The sequence below is a fragment of the Lepisosteus platostomus genome, chromosome 2 (assembly GCF_059453375.1).
Source record: "Lepisosteus platostomus isolate fLepPlt1 chromosome 2, fLepPlt1.hap1, whole genome shotgun sequence".
NCBI lineage: Eukaryota > Metazoa > Chordata > Actinopteri > Semionotiformes > Lepisosteidae > Lepisosteus > Lepisosteus platostomus.
In genome coordinates this window covers 17,837,421-17,856,930 of record NC_142612.1, presented here as the reverse complement: position 1 = coordinate 17,856,930, position 19,510 = coordinate 17,837,421, and positions in this window count along the sequence as shown.

Here is a 19,510-nt window from a genome sequence, read left to right as displayed (position 1 = left end):
ACGCTTATCTGTGCAACTCTGTCTGCAACTGGCTGCTGGACTTTCTTATCGAGAGACCACAGGTGGTGCGGATAGGCAATAAAACATCAACACCACTCACCCTGAGCACTGGAACCCCACAAGGCTGCTGTCTGAGTCCAAGGTTGTACTCCCTATTTACTCACGACTGCACAGCAAGACACAGCAATAACCGCATCATCAAGTTTGCCGATGACACCACTATAATAGGACTGATCAGTGATGATGACGAGTCCACTTACAGGGATGAAGTTGTACAGCTGCTTAGGTGGTGTCATAGCAATAACCTGGACTTGAACATAAAGAAAACGAAAGAGCTAATAGTGGACTTTCGGAGACACAGGCCACACACTCACAGCCCACTCAGTATTGATGGAACGGAAGTGGAAACAGTCACCAGCTTTAGGTTTTTGGGAATTCACATCTCTAAAGATCTAACCTGGACTGTGAACACTGACTCTATCATGAAGAAGGCTCAGCAGCGCCTTTATTTCTTGAGGTGCCTCAAGCGATGGGGGATGCCAATACATGTGTTGGTGAACTTCTACCGCTGCACTATCGAGAGCGTCCTCACCAACGGGATCACCGTGTGGTATGGCAACACCTCTTTGCGAGAAAGAAAGGCACTGCAGAGAATGGTCAATATGGCCCAGAAGATCATCGGCTGCGGTCTCACCGAGATTAAACAGCTCTATGAGGACCGCTGCCGTCGTAGAATTCTGGACATCACAGAGGACAGTCACCACCCAGGGCATGAGCTATTCACCCCACTGCCCTCAGGCAAGAGATATAAGAGCATACAGACACTTACCACTAGATTCTTCAATAGCTTCTATCCACAAGCAGTGAGACTGGCGAACACATTTAGCCATCCCCCTCGGACCACACCTACACCATCACCATCTACCTCATTGTAATTTATTTATTGTACGTCTCCAGTCATTGTTTACACATCTGTATTGTTTACATTCAAACTGTCTGCATGTTTACTTGCACATTGTCTATTGTTTGTTTGTACATTGTCTTGATGCACTGTTTGCACCTTGTTTTGTTTTTTACACTTGTTTTACAATCGAGAGACTTTCTGTAAGTAAGAATTCCATTGTACCAGTACCGGTTACATATGGCAATAAAGTTCAAGTTCAAGTTCAAGTTATCTAGCGGTCTTCTGGACACTCCACTCTAAACACTTTACAGGTAATGGGGAATCCCCTCCACCAACCAGGATAATGCGATGGCAGCCATAGTGCGCCAGTACATTCACCACACACAAGCTCTCAGTGAGGAGGAGAACAGAGTGATGAAGCTCATTCATAGATGGGGATTATTAGGATGCTATGATTGGTAAAGGCCAGGGGGAAATTTGGCCAGGACACCAGGGTTACACCCCTACTCTTTTCGAGAAATGCCCTGGGAGTTTTAATGACCACAGAGAGTGAGGACCTTGGTTTGACTTCTCATCTGAAAGACAAGTCTTTTTTACAGTATAGTGCTCACATCACTATACCAAGGAATTAGGATCCACCCAGACTGCAGGGTGAGCGCCCCCTACTGGCCCCACTACCACCTTTTCCAGCAGCAACCTTAAACTTTCCCAGGAGGTCTCTCATCCAGGTACTGACCAGGCTCACACCTGCTGAACTTCAGTGGGTTTCCAGTTGTGAGTTGCAGGGTGATATAGCTGCTGGCATATACAGTATGTATAGTATACCTATAACCCCATAGTAATGGTCTGTGCATTAGAACTAAAAAAAGAATGGTCTTTTTTACACAAAAGATTCCTGGAGTCTGTAACGAGTTACCTAGCCATGTTGTTCTAGCTGTTGCCCTGGCTTCTCTCAAGAAGCAGCTAGATGAGATACTGTACATGGATTAATTAGTTACTTCAAAATGAATAAGCAAGATGGACTGAATGGTCTCCTCTTATTTGGAAAATGTCTTCTGTTTTTATTTTCCTTTTTATTTAGTCAAATGAGAGATTTAATTTTTATTCATCTTTCAAACAGATAAGTAGAAAAGTGAAAATGAGATATATTTTTTTGCTAACACATAAACTAGAAGTAAAAAAAAACCTGCTGAATAATTTGATGTGATACATCACCATTGCAGTGTGTATTGCTTTGTTAGTCTCACATGAAAGCACTAACAATCCATCCCTGTCCATTAGAATAGTACATGGGAAAAAAATTGAAATGTGCAAAGCCTTCCTTTCTAATTAAAATTACTCATGCTAGAAAGGTTTGGCTCCTTCATGTAAATTTTAGCTGTTAAACTCTAGATGACTTTCACAACCCATCACCTTTGAAAGAAAATAATATACATGTCTATAAGTCTGTCCTGACTAGAAAGCCATTCATTGTTGATGAAGGTTTACCTAAACACTGTGATGATATCCATTTCAGCTTTGCTTCTACATTCCAAGGGTTTCTGTTAATTTCACATCCTTAAGAACTTTCATCTCGCCTGGGAAAGGTCAGCAAATCTCATTCTCGCTTAGCTGTGTTTCTTTCCATATTTCTTTGACATGCAGTACTTCTATACCTTATTAGAGGGTATCAGTGCCGGATGGGACATTTTTGTGTGGAGCTTGTGCAAAAGTATTTAAAGTGGTCAAACCCCAAAAAACTATGCAACTCATGTGATTGCACATGATATGCTATACGCAACAGCCTGTACTCTGTTTTCAACTCCCAAACTGCACTTACATCAACCAAACACATTTGTTTTCGATTTAAGAAATAACATACAATCAGTGCACACGGTTTGCAATGGCTCTTTGCAAGCAGCTGCGCCTTGCTTTCCTGTTACAAGCATTTCCTGTGGCTGCTTTCTGTTTTATTTGTCTATAAGTGAGTACGTTTATCATTGCAAATATAGCTTGATTCTCTGCAGACTTCATATAAACAATTTTTAGAATGCTTTTTTACTAGCTTCCCTTATTTTTGTGCTGCGAAAATCGTCAGTCCATGGCTGATTGTTTCATACTGAATTTAGTCTCCATGTTTTTGTTTGTACAAAGCTGATGCTGTTAAGGTCATTGTATAAATGGCTAGAGAGTATCTGAAGCTCCGATATTGTCTTTCAGTTTGTTAAAGTGATCCAGATGGTGTCTTTCCTTATAGCTTTTGTGCTCTCTACTTGTGGCTTTTATTTTGATACATGGTTTGCTTATTCAGCATCTCCTACTAAATATGACAGGGTGTGCCCCCATCGTTTTTTGTGGTTAGAACTCTTGCCAAATTTTTCCATAAAAGTTTTGTTTTCTTCTTTTCAACAACAAACAACATTTCCAAATGTGCCCCCAAAACCAATTTTGGCCTCAAAACTTTTTTATGTTTTTCCTCGGGGGTCCATATATTCTGTTTTACATATAATATAGTATTTATGTACAGTAATATAGAATATTTCAAGTACAGCAGTAATGTAGTATCCATGTTAAGGCTTATTTCAATTAAAATCTTTTTATTAAAATTCAGCAAATCCCAATCCGATTCTATTTAAAAAAACAACAATAAATTAATAATCCTAACTAAATTTGACCAGCACAATCCCCTAGCACCATTAGAGATCTTTTATTTTTGTCTTGCATTGCTCTGTTTTATTGTATAAATTTAGAATAATTTATTTCTCCATTTCTATATCCGTATTTGCAATCAGCCATTGTTAAACTTGAGGACAGACTCAGCTATCCAGTTTGTGTTTTGTACATCTGAACCTACCCCACCCTTTCCTAACTCTGTCAGTGGAGACTCTCAGCTACAGTTTGCCAAGGACAAAATTATTTTTAAAACTTTTCAAAACCTAATTGTCATTGTGTGATGACTATCTTCAAACATTCCAAAAAGATGATTGTTTACAATTCTTGAATTTCCTCTGTAAAACTATACCTTCTGTCACCACCAAAATCAAGAAGTTTCCTGTCATAGTGTTGCAGGCATTTGTATGAGTGTTTGGCTCCTCATGTTGTCTTATACATAAATAACCTTGTACACCGAAACCTATGTGCCACAGCCACAAATATTAACATGTACATCAATCCGTAACCTGAAAGCCACTTATTTATGGTATATCCTGGTACTTAAGAGAATGTCCTTTACTGACTGGCTGAATGAACTGAACCTTTTTTTTCTTGAACAGAGAAGACTATAAAAGTTCCTGATATGAATATTAAATATCCTTGAAGGCACCGAAAAGTTAAACTAGTGGATTTCTTCAAAATGAACAGTGAAAGATGCACCAGAAGAAACATGTGGAAACTATATGGAAGTACACTTAAAACCAACTATAAGAGGCAGTTCTTTACCGAAAGGGTTGTGGGATTATGGAACAGGCTACCCAGTCATGTGGTTGAAGCCAGTACCTGGTTTCTTTTAAGGAATGGCTGGATAGGAACCTTAGATCAATTAACCATTAACTCTCAAATGGGCTAGATGTGTTGAATGACTTGCTCTCGTTTGTGACCTTTCTTATGGTATGTTCTTAATCTACAGCCTATCCCACCAGCACAGAGAACAAGATGGCATGACAATCTCAAATTACTGCCACTCTGCTGGGTATGGTATATGCTGGGTATATGAACACATATAATTTAGAGACACCAATCCAATCTACCCACATGTCTTTGGGAACACATCTGAGCATGCAGCAAAAAAACCCACATTAACATGGTCAAACCATGCAAAATCCACACCCCTTTCCAGAATTAACTTAGGAAAGGGGATCTCTGAGGCACCAGCCCTAACCTCCACACCACCACACCTCCGTTGTGAGGTACTTATTAATCTTAGGTCAAAATCAAAGAATATGCCAGCAAAGCTGTGAATTGCTACTTAAAAATACAAGGCCTTCAAAGCCAAATCATATATTAAGATAAAAAAAGAGAAAACAAATCTGAACTCTAGTTTTCTAAGAGACCCATGAAAAACTTAGGAATATTATACAAACTGTGTGTGGTCCGTCTTCTGTATAAAACAATCCTGAGATAAGATGAACATTAATGTTTTGGGAAAATATGAATATTTTTTTAATGCAGCTTTAATGTTCTATTTAAATAAAATAAAGCTTTTTGGGAAATGTTATTTTTTTCTTTAAAGCACGGACTTTCCCTGACCATCTCATCATTGTTTTTACCAAATGAATTAGAGAGTGTTAGTTGATATTTTGGGGCCATCGAAGTTGAGCAATCTCTGACCTAAGGATCTAAGCAAAGTCACAGTCTGAACAAACTAGATGTGAAAGTTTTGAATAAAAAACCTCAAAAAGGAAAAAGTATGAAAAGAAACCGGTCACATATATTTTTAGCTGGAATCTTATATTGAAAATAAAAGCTTTTGGCAAGAAGGACTAAACCCCACGTACAGTACAGTATGAGTGCTCACATCGAAGCTCTGAGAGAACTCTGACTGCTGTACTGGATAAAGGAAAACCTCAGTTTTGAGAATAATGAATTAATAAATTATTAAACTGTTAGAGGTTGAATTCCACAGGAAATGTGCCATTGTGCTTGAAACTGGACTGGTAACTTGACATCTGCTTGGTTTCACTCTTTTAGCAGTGAAGAAACACCTCAACTTGACAGACTCTAACCAGACTGAAGTGTTAAAGCCACCACACCCCCCAGATGAATCCTTCAAATCGGTCCTACAGGGAAATAAATACATCATTTGCCTTTAAATTAAAATTATTTGGCTACATGAAAACAATATAAATGCAAAATGCACTTTATGGCAGTTTTATTAATTGATTGTGACATGGTGGAATTCATATACTCACCTAAAACATCTCCGCTGTCAATTATTAATTCCACCCATGCAATGTGAAATATATTCTGTTTAGGAACAAAGGGTCGGCTATAAATAAATGCATTGCTTTCCATCACAATTTGACAGAAAAGTACTGATACTCCACGCCAGTGCCTAGCTGCAATTTAAAGCAACATCGTCTTCAGCATGCTCAGTTTAGCTTATAGTTTAAATGAAAAAAATGTGCAAGAAACAGGCCATGTGGAAGATAAATGTAACTGTTTCATAGGCGGCTTAATGGCAAGTTTAATATCATATTTCACATAGCATTTTGTTTTTAAATGTGTGGTAAACTTTGGCTGCTTTTATGTACCCCTTACACTTATTTATTCATGCATTCAAAATGTGTTTATTGATACCAGCTGTAAAATTACGTTGTGGATAAGATGCATACTGTATGTAAAATAAAACTTTCCAGAAATTCTAGGAAAACTGAGATCAAGCATACAAATAATTCTGCTCAAATCCAACTTTAAATGTGATGGATAGATGTAAAGGTTGTTTTTCTTTTCTTTGGAATGATTGGCTGGGTTTTGGCAGTGGACTGTCAAAATCCATATAGATAATACTTTGACAAATTAATAAGGAAACAAGCTTGAGAATAACTTTTTATAAAAGCATTGCACAATTTACATTTGATTATGAATGACAGCTTGTAATCGCTGGTTTGCTGTGGATAAAAATACAATAATTAAAGCACAAGTGTGCCAGTACTTTAGCACAAACCCAATTTTGTTTTAATTGAACCATTCAACATCACCTCATTTCAAGTTAATTTCAGCAATTGACTTTCAATTTAAAAGTATTTCATCATTGCAGTATTTCAGTTTATGCATTGTGTCAGAATTCAGGGGTGACCCCCTCTGTTGCTGCACTGGTCTTCAGACACTGCAATCTGGCTTCTCGGCAGCAGAGTCATATCATAAGGATGTTTCTATTTTCCGACTGATGGAAATGGAAAATGTTGGTGCTCAAAGTTCAAAGCCAAGCTGGGCACAATATACAAGACTTTTTGCCCCTGCATCCTGGTGACAGTAGGGCAGAGGATCCAGGAAAATGGGTTTGGTTTGTTTTAAATCAAAGGTCAACAACTGCATCTCACTTCATGCATGTGGCAGTTTCCCATGTGACTGTGATTACTACAGTACATGTCAAGGCCGAGCCAGCACGTACAGTACATTGTTATGCTTCCAGGGGCAACAGCAGCAGCTGCAAGAGCACCTCCTTAAATTTAAACAGAATTCACTTTGGTTTTAAAAAGATTTTACAGATAAAATAGCTTTATTGTACTAATTTAGAGATTATCCTTAAGAAAAAGATGAGAAAGACATAGTTGTATGATAAGGCAGTTTTTCCAGTTATGTGGATCCCTGTTCTAGCATGAAATCTTTGCCTGATAACATTCCCTCAACGCTGTTACTGTAAATGTTGCCAGACAGGAAGGAGACACTCAGAAGAAATTAAAAACACAGATGGACCTTGCATTGATCACAAGATGGGGGTGGGGTGGGGGGGATCTCCTTGCATTTAGATTTCTTTTGGGAAATACTTTATTTTTGTTTATTTGCAGTCTACCATGTAAGAACCATTCGCATGAAACTATTATTTCCCTAGGGAGTTTTTTTCCTCTTTTCATAAGCTGCTCTTTAAGCACAAACTGAAATGGGAAGTTGGTTTCCTGAAAATCTGGCACATTATCTCGTGATGCCTGGTGAATGTGGAATGAAACAACATTATCTCCACAAAATCTTTTAAAAAATGTCTCCACCTTTCTATACTACAGTACTTCAATCACAGAGCCAGAAAATACATCACATGTCAGCTGAGAAAGATTTGTTCCCATCTTTTTGTTTTATGACAGGCGATTTGTCTATAAAACATCCAGAATTACAAAATATTAAAGAAAATATTTCTTTAGCATATCATACTAAAGTTTTAGAGCTACAATAAGGTGTTAGGAAGAAAGTACTTTTTCAGTTTTTAACATTGGTGCTGTCTGGTTTATGCATTCCTGCCAAAACGTTTGGGCCAGATAAAGACTTGCAGGTAGTAACTGGAACAAGTTAAACAGGAAAGGATAAAATGATCTAATTGTACACATATTTAAGGCAGAGAGCAAGACCAGTTTTAACATACGAATTAAAAAAAATGTGGATAGAATCCAGAATTGTAATATAACCACATCATAAACTTGGCAGAATAATTTTAACACACTGAAACTTTCAAACACGGGCCATTGGAGAAAAATTATTTGATCTGATATGAGGGCTTGCCAGACTATAAAAAGGCCTGGATTGGGAAAAAAAATATGTTAAATAAGGCAATTTATGTAACTAATTCTAATATATAACTGTAATATTATTAGGTGTTCAAAAATAGTTCAGTGTGAGAAGGGCATATAGCCTAATACATCACAGCCTTAGAATTCGATATGTGTTGTATAAGGGATTAAACATTCAGTACTTCATTTAGTCAGTAAGGTTCATTAGGATTTGCAAACCACTACTCAAAATTCAACAGCAGACACTGCTGCTGTATCTTGAGTGAGTGAGGTACAGTGTGTCACCCCATTTTTTCCAATCTACCCAGCTAGAACAGCAGTTGCCAGCCAGCATTGCTGTGGGAAAACACCTGTGAAGGACCAGTGTCCTGTCTGAAAGGATGGGGATCCATGGGCTCACTCTATCAAGAAAACCGGGAAAGTTGTGGTCCAATAAACTGAAAAGTGAAGGGCTTTTCTTCATTCTTCTTCACCTTTCTTCTTTCTTTTCTCTTTTCTCTTCTTTTCTTGTCAAACGTTTCCTGATCAAGCAATATTTTTACCTGAATTGACACTTCAAACTTGGGAATTTATATTCAGATGCTAGTACATTGCATGTCCGGCATTATTCTAGAAAACATAGAGAGTAGATAGTATAGATAGGCAGCCTACAACATAAACAGTATAGTATTTTTTTCAAATTCAGAACCAGTCAAGTGAGTGACTTGAAATCTTGGGGAGCATCACTGATGCTACATGTTATGAAGAACAACACAGTTCAGTAGGAATTCATAAAATAAAATAATTAATAAAAACTCTGAAAGACAAAGATGCCACATGGCTGCAGCAAACACTTGGCAAAGGATCTGAACATGATTTCACCAAGAGTTTCATAAGCTCCATTGGTCACAGTGGTTATGCAGTTCTTACCTGAAAGGTATATTCATCCAAATACTAACTTTTACACTGAAATATACTTAGAATGAATGTCCCTATACTTCTGGTCACTAGTATATTTTAATATAATCTACTGTATGCATACAGTTACCAAATAATAAAATAAGATATTACATTGTAATTGTTCTAATAATTTTGACTGACTTTGTTGTCCCAGTACTTTTTGAGAAACTAAGAAAATAGAAGTACAATTCTGGGGGACTGTCAGCATTTATTCAAAAAAGGTGCCTCTTGTTTTAACTTTTTATCTTAACGAGAAACAGCAGTGATAGAAAATAGAAAATAGTGCACAGATAAAGATTGAATGTTATTTGTTCCAAGACAAAGGCCAGACAGATGACATTTAATGTGGAAAAGTGTTACATGCAGATAGAAAAAGAAAATACAAATATAAAATGGGAACACAGAGCTTGAAGAAGCTACGTATAAAACATTTTTTAGGTGATACCTGGAAGTTAAACTTCAACTTCGAGAGAATGTCGGGAATCAACAAAAGTCAAAGTCTAATATATCATAATGTACAAATGAATTTATGGGGTGGCGTGGCGGTTCTATGGTTCAGTTCAAGACCTGGGGTCTATCTGCGAGGAGTTCGTATGCTCTCCACTAGATCGTGAGGGTTTCCTCTGGTTGCTCTGGTTTTCTCCCACACTCTGATGCAAATACTGGTAGGTAAATTGGCTTCTGGGAAAACTGACCCTATTGTGAGGGTGTACTGTACATGTCTGTGTTTGTGTCTGCGTGTGCCCTGGGATGGACTGGTGTGCTGTCCAGGGTGTATCCTGCCCTGGGCACGTTTCTCTCTGGGATAGGCTTAAGCTCACCCGTGACCATGAATTGGATGAAGCGCTTACAAAATGGATGGATGTATTTAGATATATAAATTGTTTAACGTTTATTGGTTCCTCCAATGTGATATATGTACAGTATAACATTGTTTATTTATTGAAGGATGTTGTAAAAATACAAAAATCTTAAAATTTTGAAATGCAGTAATAAGACTTCATGGGTAGACAAAGTTAATGTCTACAATTTTGCTCACTTATATAATTATATGTATTATATGTATTATATATACATATAAATGCTCTAGAATTAGTTCAGAGAAGAGCAAATAGGAGTATTCCCTGTCTCAAAGCAGTGTCCTACACTGACAGGCTAAAAAAAATAAATATTTTTTGTCTTGAACACAGAAGACTACAGGGACCCGATTCAGGTACTCAAAATCCTTAAAGGTGGTGACAAAGTTAATCCAGTGAACTTGTGCAGAATCAATAGTAGACAAAATTCTAAGTGCACTTACAACTAGTCTATTAAAAGTTAAAAGGTTATGTATCTGTTACCTATGAAGAGTTAATAAGGGATTTATAAGAGCTCGATTATTTATCCTTATTATGTAGTGTCACCAAATGTTCAATAAATAAAAGTTATGACTCATTGTAATTGAAATAAAAATAATTTTAATGCACCTTGAAAGAACATTAAAATGGTGAAAATCAAAGCTGCATGTAATTAAAAAAATGCAGTTCCTTTGAAATTAGCACTCCAAAAGATATGCTAATTACGAGCCGAAAAATGGCCACAGAGTTAAAAGTAATTTAGCTGGAAATTTAGCTTTTTTCAACATGTCTCATATGTCTCATAAAAATCCATTTGTAGAATGATTTTAAATTATATATCAAGTTCATATTACAGTTAGGCTAATTAGGAATACTATTATCTCCTTTGTGGTCAGATTAATCAAAATCCACTATAATCCACTTTATCTGGTTTAAATATACTCCGTTTCTTTGGCTAGTCATGTGTTGACAATTGCTATAAATTGTACAGTTTAAATGATCATTTCCATAGAAGACATACAGTAGTTCATGATAACGTAATGTAAATTTATAAATTTGTACTTCTGTAAGACTCTGTACTTAAATAATCTCCAAGCAGTGATAGAGTAGTTGCTGTTAGATGGCTTGGTTTAAAATAACTGTTGGTATCTGATGAATTATTTTTATTTTTTGCTAAAAGTGATACTACCTGTTTACAAGTTGGCCATACTTGACCAGCACTCAGTGTCCTTTGTCAGATTCATGGAACTATTAGAACAAAAGTGACAGTAGCTATGTCACTCTAACATTTCTTCTAGAGGTTTCCCAAAAGAGTCCATACTGTAGCTTTAACCTCAAATACCTACTGTGGCTCAGAGGTCCATTCCAGATACTTACAGGTCTTTGTATAAATAAACATTTCTTACTCTCCATCTTCAATGAACTGTGCCTTTTAGTTTTCAGTTGTGAAAATGTGTTCCTGTTTCACTACTGAGTGTGAAATAGTCCCCTAAGTCCTCCTCTCAATATCCTGTGTTTCAGACAGTAGGTGTAAATCCTTAAACTTCTTTTAACTCTTAACTCTTTTTAAGGCTATAATATCAATTTTAGGTAGTCAAAACTGAATAAGATGTTTTTAATTGATGTCTCACTAGTACATTGTAAAGCTTAAGTCTAACTTCTCTACATTTGAATTTAACTCTTTTTGCTATTGAAATATTCTGCCAGTTTTTTTTACTGTTTCCTTGCATAGTGTTAAATGGGACATAGAACCAGGTTCCTTTCATGTGTAACTCAGATTACTACAGTATAATGTATATTCTTACTTCCTGTGTGGATCGTTTTGCACTTAATGTTAAATTTCATTTGCCAAGTATCTGCCCTTAGAGTAGTCATGTAAAATATTATTAGTTCACTTGTAGGACAGCTTTAAAGAGCCTAGAAGGAATACCGTGCAGCTCTGCTTTAAATTATTGTGCTCTCTAGATCTCCCATTGGAATTGTTTTACATTTTAAATGCAAAATCATGTGAGTAGATCAAAGGCACTTAGCCGGTCTGTATGAAAAAATGTTTACATGAAGTTAAGCGGAAATTTCATTTCATATGCGCAACAACTAGAAATAGACAAAACACTCAATTCATCCATTCTTTTTGTAAACCTAATTGTTTCTAGGCCTGGATCTTGTATTATCTTGCAAAATAGAGATTTCTGGAGAAAAAAAACACTGGACTGGAAGTAAACAGTCCCATTCTAAAAATAAAGTGAGGGACACGGATAACTTCCCCACATTTTCTCAACTCTTTATAGTAAAAAGTATTAACTTTGTCTTGTGATGGGACATACATATATGGAAAACTGTGCACTTTAACTCAAACTGACCCTTTGAAGATATTCTTCATTGGCAAACTAAAGTACATGGCAACATGACCATACTGCATGTGTTGTGTAGTAAAATACGTAGGATGATTAGAGCTTCTCTGCTGCTAATGCATACAGAAACAAAGGGCAGCTTCAAAACACTAATCACAATCGCAAATCACAAGAAAGGAGTTTTCCTATAATGCTTAGATTTATGAGATTGATCTGAATAACCTCCTCTGTTCAAAACATTTCTCGTGTTCCTATTGACATCACTGTATGTCTGGCAATGTAGGTAATAAAAATAAGCTTTATAATGACATGATTAAGGGATTGTGTTTGTTAAACAAATGCATTTTTTTCACCAAAAAGGCAACATTATGGTTGGAGGAAGAGAGGAGAAAAGAAGGAAGAGGAAGAGAAAAATGTTAAAGACAGCTTATGCCCTATGTTAAACTGGTGGATGGTGGGTCTGTTCATTTTCTTTAGGCAATGGCTCTATTCTAAGAGGATTAACAGATGTTGCAAAATATGCAGACACTCTCATATCTTACCCAGTACTAGAACCTTATTGGACAGCGTTATTTTTCCAGCCGAATACAAACAGAAGGAATGTAAACTAAACAGTGAGATCACTGATTGGCCTTCTCAGGCCTTACACTTCAATCTCATCAAGATATGAGGAAGGATTGTCTCACAGGTTGCTGTTGCATGGAGGAAACCAAAGTTAGTTGCCTAATTCAAACTCTATTGCTTGAATAGGATGAAAAAATATTATCTGAAAAGATATCAGGAACTGGTTTTAATTCCAAAACAAACACCACTTTAAAGGAAGCCATGGGTTAGCACATAAAATACTGAAATAAGGATGTCAAAATACCTTTGTATTTTCTATTATATTCTGTTTTGGATTTTATGCAATTTCTGTAATGTGCTACTGATTTATTCTTAATATGATATTTGTATGTACCGTATAAATTTCAATTTGATAAAAATACCTTTCTTTGTGTTTTTTTTTTCCATTTTCTTTAATCTGGCCTAACATCTTGATCGGAAAGGGCTCACAGTTTTGAAAGACTCTTGCATTTAGTTGAGCATGTTACTTGTATTGGTGTCGCTTCCTCTTGCACTTTCTGCTGTGGAGGGCAGGGTATCATCTGTTTTTTTCCCACCCACTCATCATATGTGAGAAACAGAGAACAGTGAGTGGTGAATGCCGCCACCCCCAGTTATCAAAACAACATCATAGACCTGTGAGTAAGAACAGTTTCTTATTGAGTCATCGCAACAAAGAAGCCAATCATAACGATTACAAAAGTTCCTTTACCCCTGCATTCCCAAGGTCTTACAGTGCAGATAATACAAAAGAATAAAATATATTTTTTCAAGAGACTAGCAGAATAAAAAGTCTACAAATTAAATAAAATGAGCAGGAATGGAAACTAAATATATACCGTAAATACTGTTTTTTGTATTGTTCTAAGGTAAGGCAAACATAAACACCTCCACATATCACAAGCTTTTCTCTCATCACTAAACCTGTTTAGCCAAAGGTAATAATATTTATGTCATTAGAGTTTACTTATAATAATCCCATTAACAGGAATAATTTATTTGTTCTTTTCTACATATTTAATACAGAGATTTTCTTTTTAGATTGCCATTGTAATATAATTATGGGGGATATATTGATACTGCTGATATATTTTCCTACATCATCATCTAAATTTCAATAGGAGAAAAAAAAACTTTTGCTCATGAACAAAAAGTCCATTTCAAATGAGAAAAAGCTCCAGTTTATTTGCTAAAACAATGGATGTACAAGTACATCTTTGAAGTCTGGGAAAAAAACGGAGCACTCGGAGAAAGCCCACATAAACACAGGGACAACATACTGTTACAAATAGGGGGTTATGTAAATAGTGAATATCAGAAATTGAGAAGGTTAATCATTACCCTCAAATTATATAGATTTTGCCAATGATATACCAGAGCAGTTGGTATAATAGCAGACTCTTTGTTCTCTGGCATAACTTTGGTGAGAAGAGTAATTAGTTAAGTACACAGGGTTAAACAATAATTTATTAATAAAAACAATAATGATAATATACAAATTAAACAACATCCAACATATGTTACAAACAGCATTTCAAAGGTTTATGTTCTGACCAATTTGAAAACCCCTGACTGCTACTAAGTATTCAAATCCTATATTATGCCTACAAACAGATAAAGCCACCTTCTAAACTAAACAGAATACAACCTATTGTTACATCCCTCTATAAATTGGGATGCTACAAAAAAGTATGAACCTATACTTCATACTTATGCAGTTCTTTCTCCATTCCTCTTCACCCTCTATACTTCGGAGTTTAAGTACAACTCAAAGTCATGCCACCTGCAGAAGTTCTCAGATGACTCTGCAATTGTGGGATGTATCAAGGGTGAGCAGGAGGAGGAGTACAGAGGACTGGTCAGCAGCTTTGTGAAGTGGTGTGGGGTGAACCACTTGGAACTGAATGTAACAAAGACAAAGGAACTGGTGGTAGATTTCAGGAGGAAAAAGGTCAAACCTATTCCTGTCTACATCCATGGGAGTGGCGTGGAGATGGTGGACTCGTCCAAGTACTTGGGAGTGCACATCGACGATAGACTTGAATGGTCTAAGAACATCAAGGCCATCTATAAGAAGGGACAGAGCCGACTTTACTTCTTGAGGAGGCTCAGGTCCTTCAATGTATGTAGTCAGATACTTCATATGTTCTATCAGTCGGTGGTAGCGAGCGCCATTTTTTACGCAGTGGTATGCTGGGGCCCTGGGATTAGAGCAGTGGATTCTAAATGGCTGAACAAGCCCATCAGGAGAGCAAGCTCTGTCATTGGAACTGACCTGGACCCCTTGGAGGTAGTGGCTGAGAGGAGAATGGTGTCCAAACTAGAGGCCATCATGGACAACATCTCCCATCCCCTCTATGACAGGCTTGCAGAAATGAAGAGCACGTTCAGCAATAGACTGATTCATCCACGGTGCGACAGGGAGCGCTACAGGAGGTCATTCTTGCCTTCTGCCATAAGACTGTACAACGCATCCACCTTGCGTCTGGGCAGAGGCAACATTGACAGTGACCTGTTTCTGGACTGAACGCATCTACACATCTACTGCTACATCTGTTCTCTTTCTTTTTCTTTTTTACTGTTTACAACTGTTTTTTGTGCAATATATGCCAGGGACCTGTGCAATACATTTATATCTATATTTATATCTATATCTATATTTACATCTAAATTTATATTCATATGTGTGATACGATTTTTCTGTGTACTGTTCTGTTCTAGTTTGTTCTTTGTGTGTCCGGACTGTGAGTAACTCTTTTAGTGCACCCCTCACTGTACTGATTGTATTGTATGTATTGTACAATTATTATTATTGTATCATTCGTTACACTGTGGCTGTGTTGTCTGTGTTAAGCTGCTGTTGTGCTGCAATTTCCCTCATGGGATCAATAGAGTATCTATCCCCACCAAAAATGCATCCATTAATCAGGAGAGTCTATTTTTAACCGAGGGATTCACTATATGGGAAATTAGAGTTTCCTAAAACTACAGAATGATAAGCTCCCTTAACAAGGCTCATGTAGTCAACTCGAACTTGGTCTGAAAGGTTGATCAGAACAAGGAGTTCTGGACTGTTGATAATGTTTAATCATTCAACCAGTACTTAATTAACCAAGGTAAAACTGACAATTCCTTTCATCAGTGTGTCTCAGGACTACTGTTATACAACTTAGTAAACACCTGAGTATCTTTCTTGCTTTGAAACTCCCCCAAAACTGTAAATGTTGACAATAGCCAGGTGTTAATTACTGTCTCTAGATTCTTAAGGTACCTGTTCCTCAATAATCACTTCTAGTAACCATAACAATACAAATTCCATTTCTGGAATTCAACCCAGGGCCTCATAACTGAGAGGCAGCACTGCTAACCCATGTGCCATTGTGCCACCCTGAAGTAATTCAAATTGTAAAACAATAAGCTGAGTAAGAATGATTATAATATTACATTTGACATTACACTTGACAAGTTAGATTTATCACTAACGTTTGTAGGGATATGAGAAGTCACTTTATAACTCATTAACATAAAGTTTATCTAGCAGGTCATCTGGAGAGCAGAATAAACTCAACATCTGCTTTGCTCTAAAACCAATCGTTTTCAAGGGCTTTTTTATAATCTGAGCACAGCTCCAGCTAAACTTTTGTGTCATTATTAATTACATTATACACACATTGTAAAAGGTTATTGATGATATAGGGATATTTTTATATCAATTACAGAATGCATATTCCAATATCTAGCTGTCCAAGAACACCACAATTCAACTAAACCAGTCAGCCAGTTTAGTTGACAAGTCTTCTTGCCTGCTTTTATCTGCCTAATTTTTTTAATGTTAAGGAATTCAACTCTTTACATGAGATATCGGTTTCCCTTTTAATTTTAATCCATAAAAATAGCAGGATACTTCATATTATAGAAAAATGGTTTGGAAAAGCTCGCATCTCAAATAACAACCTGGACCATATTTAGCCCAATCTTCCAGTGTTGACTGCAAAAATGTTACTTGCTTTATGTAGCATTCATCCCTAGTAATTAACATGACTCCTTTGGCCCTCTTGCATGTTGGGAAAATCATTTTAGCTAGAAATAATAAACTTTCAATATTTACTGTACAGTTTCTCTAATATACTCCCATAACTTCCCTGTAATCCCTACTGGACTATTAGGGAAAATGAACTTATACTACTTATACTAATTAAATAGCAACATATCAAAAGGACAGTATCTCCTGTTAGCAATAGACAAGCAACAAATATTTACTTGGACCATGTAAAAATCTTTGAATGGATGCAGCTTTGTCCAGTTAGGGCAAAGCCTGTGAATTTTGTTATTTAATGCGTTTTACAAAGACAAGGAGACATACTGTACAGTTCTGCTGCTGATTCAGTATCCTAATTAATTGTGAACTCTTCATTAGTTTAGCTAAAGGAATGTATTACATTATTTTTTGCTCTCTACATAAAGTGAAATATGTTACAGCTAATGTGAAATACGATCCAAACATATCAGATCCTTCGCCTAGTTTCAAACAATTCTGAAGTACAATAGGCTGAAATAGGGTCCAATGTGAACAGAACTGGGCTCTAAAACAAATACAATGATAAAACATAACCATTTAAAATCCCCCCTGTAGTTTGACAATACATTGCATTACCAATGTAGGTAATGCAATTTAGGGCGGAGCGGTGGCTCTGTGGCTAAGGATCTGCGCCTGTGACTGGAAGGTTACTGGTTCAAATCCTGCGGCCGGCAGAGGAATCCTACTCCGTTGGGTCCCTGAGCAAGGCCCTTAACCCTAACTGCTCCAGGGGCGCCGTACAATGGCAGACCCTGCGCTCTGACCCCAAGCTTCTCTCCCTTTCTGTGTGTCTGTGTCTCCATGGAGAAAAGCTGGGGTATGTGAAAAGACGAATTCCTAATGCAAGAAATTGTATAGGGCTAATAAAGAAACATTACATTACATTACAATAATTTAGATCCGCAAGCTCTCACTAAGGTTGTTTTTTCATCTGCTCCCTAATGTCTTTTTGTGCATTACTGTCCCTCATTCAAAAAGTTATCAGTCACAACAGTCTGTACAATCATTTACATAGAAATCATCCTGGATATTTCAGATGGGAGCACTGCCGTGCCCATCACTAATCTGAATTCGAATGGAAGCAACAAATAAAGCTATTTTAGCTAGAAGTTAATTTCTTTCATTTCATTTTATTGTCCATGTTATTTCTATTTTGTCTCGACAGAGACAAATGGAGAAGAGCAACCAAAGCAGCTGACCCCAGGACAGTCTGGGACTAAGGCTGTGAAAAAGAAGAAGAAGAAGAAGTTATTTCTATTTTGTTTTTATTTTCAATTGAATTGAATTGAGTTGATTACATCTAACATATACTGGTACATACATTTCAAAACGACATTCTTAAATATAAGAATATAATGGCGAAAAGAAAATATCAATTTCTATGTACAGTATGTTTTATAATAGCACCTGTGTGGGGATGCTTCTGGATTGGTGTTTTGTCTCTTTAGTAAGCAGGGTGAGTTTTACACTTACACTACTTTGTTTTCCCTAACACCCTGTAAACTATTAACCATTTCCCCTTATTAAAGTTTGACACAGGAAATTTATACAGTACTTTGCAAGTAGTTGTAGCACTCTCATAACTTACATTTGTACTGCTTTTTCAAAGGTTTTCTACAGTTTACATCATACATCACATTTACTCTGCACTTTAAAAGTCTTCAACAGGTTTAATCACTTTCTTTACTGTGGTATATTTTCATAAGATCCCTTCCAGTACGAGATTGATGACTAATTAAATGTTGCTGTCATTGCTGGAAGAGTCCTTGAACATACAATTGTTTTGTTTGTTCAACAACTGTTTTTCTGTCTAAGACAGATGTTGATACAGTACCTCGAGTCTTCTATGTTTGTTATTAGACAAAAATACAGTTTTGTCAGAATGTACACTCAGCCATTCAGTCCAGAAAATTAGCTTCTAAATATGACAGGTACTTGAAGCTACAAATATAGGAATCTGAGTGTCTTTTTATGAAATCAGCAAATGAAAAGGGAAACCGATATCTCATGTAAAGAGTTGAATTCCTTAACGAAATTTTCTCAGGCAAATGGCATGGGGTAGGAAAGTTGATCCTTACTTTAACCAAAATGCTGAATTGATTTTCTGAGAGAACTGCTGTTCTGCATTATTTTGTAATATTCTATGTGTTCATACAGTAAAGATCTACATAAAATGAAACATTTATTACACTGATATTTTTATCTCCACATTTGTTGTGCAACTTACTGTATGTCAGATAAGATCAGAATTTTGAAAGTGCGGTTATCTGCCAAGTAATTTAAGAGGTGTTAGTAGACTTAACATGCAAAAGTCTTTTAAGTGTAGTTTTCGTGCTAAAATTAAGTGTCTGCAACTCGAACGTCTTAAAATCACAGGCAAAGAAATATTAAAACTATCTGAATTATTCAGTGAAGGCATTGTATTTTTATTGTTTCAGAGAGGGAAAATCTACAGAGGAATGTCATTTACAGTCCTCACTGCCTCCTGGGTTTTACAGTGGTGCATATGTGGCTATAAAACATAGCTGATGATAGCAGTTTCTCAGTGGTAATGACAGTATTAAGCAGGAGCTGAGCTAATGGTTCCTTTGATACTCTGAGAC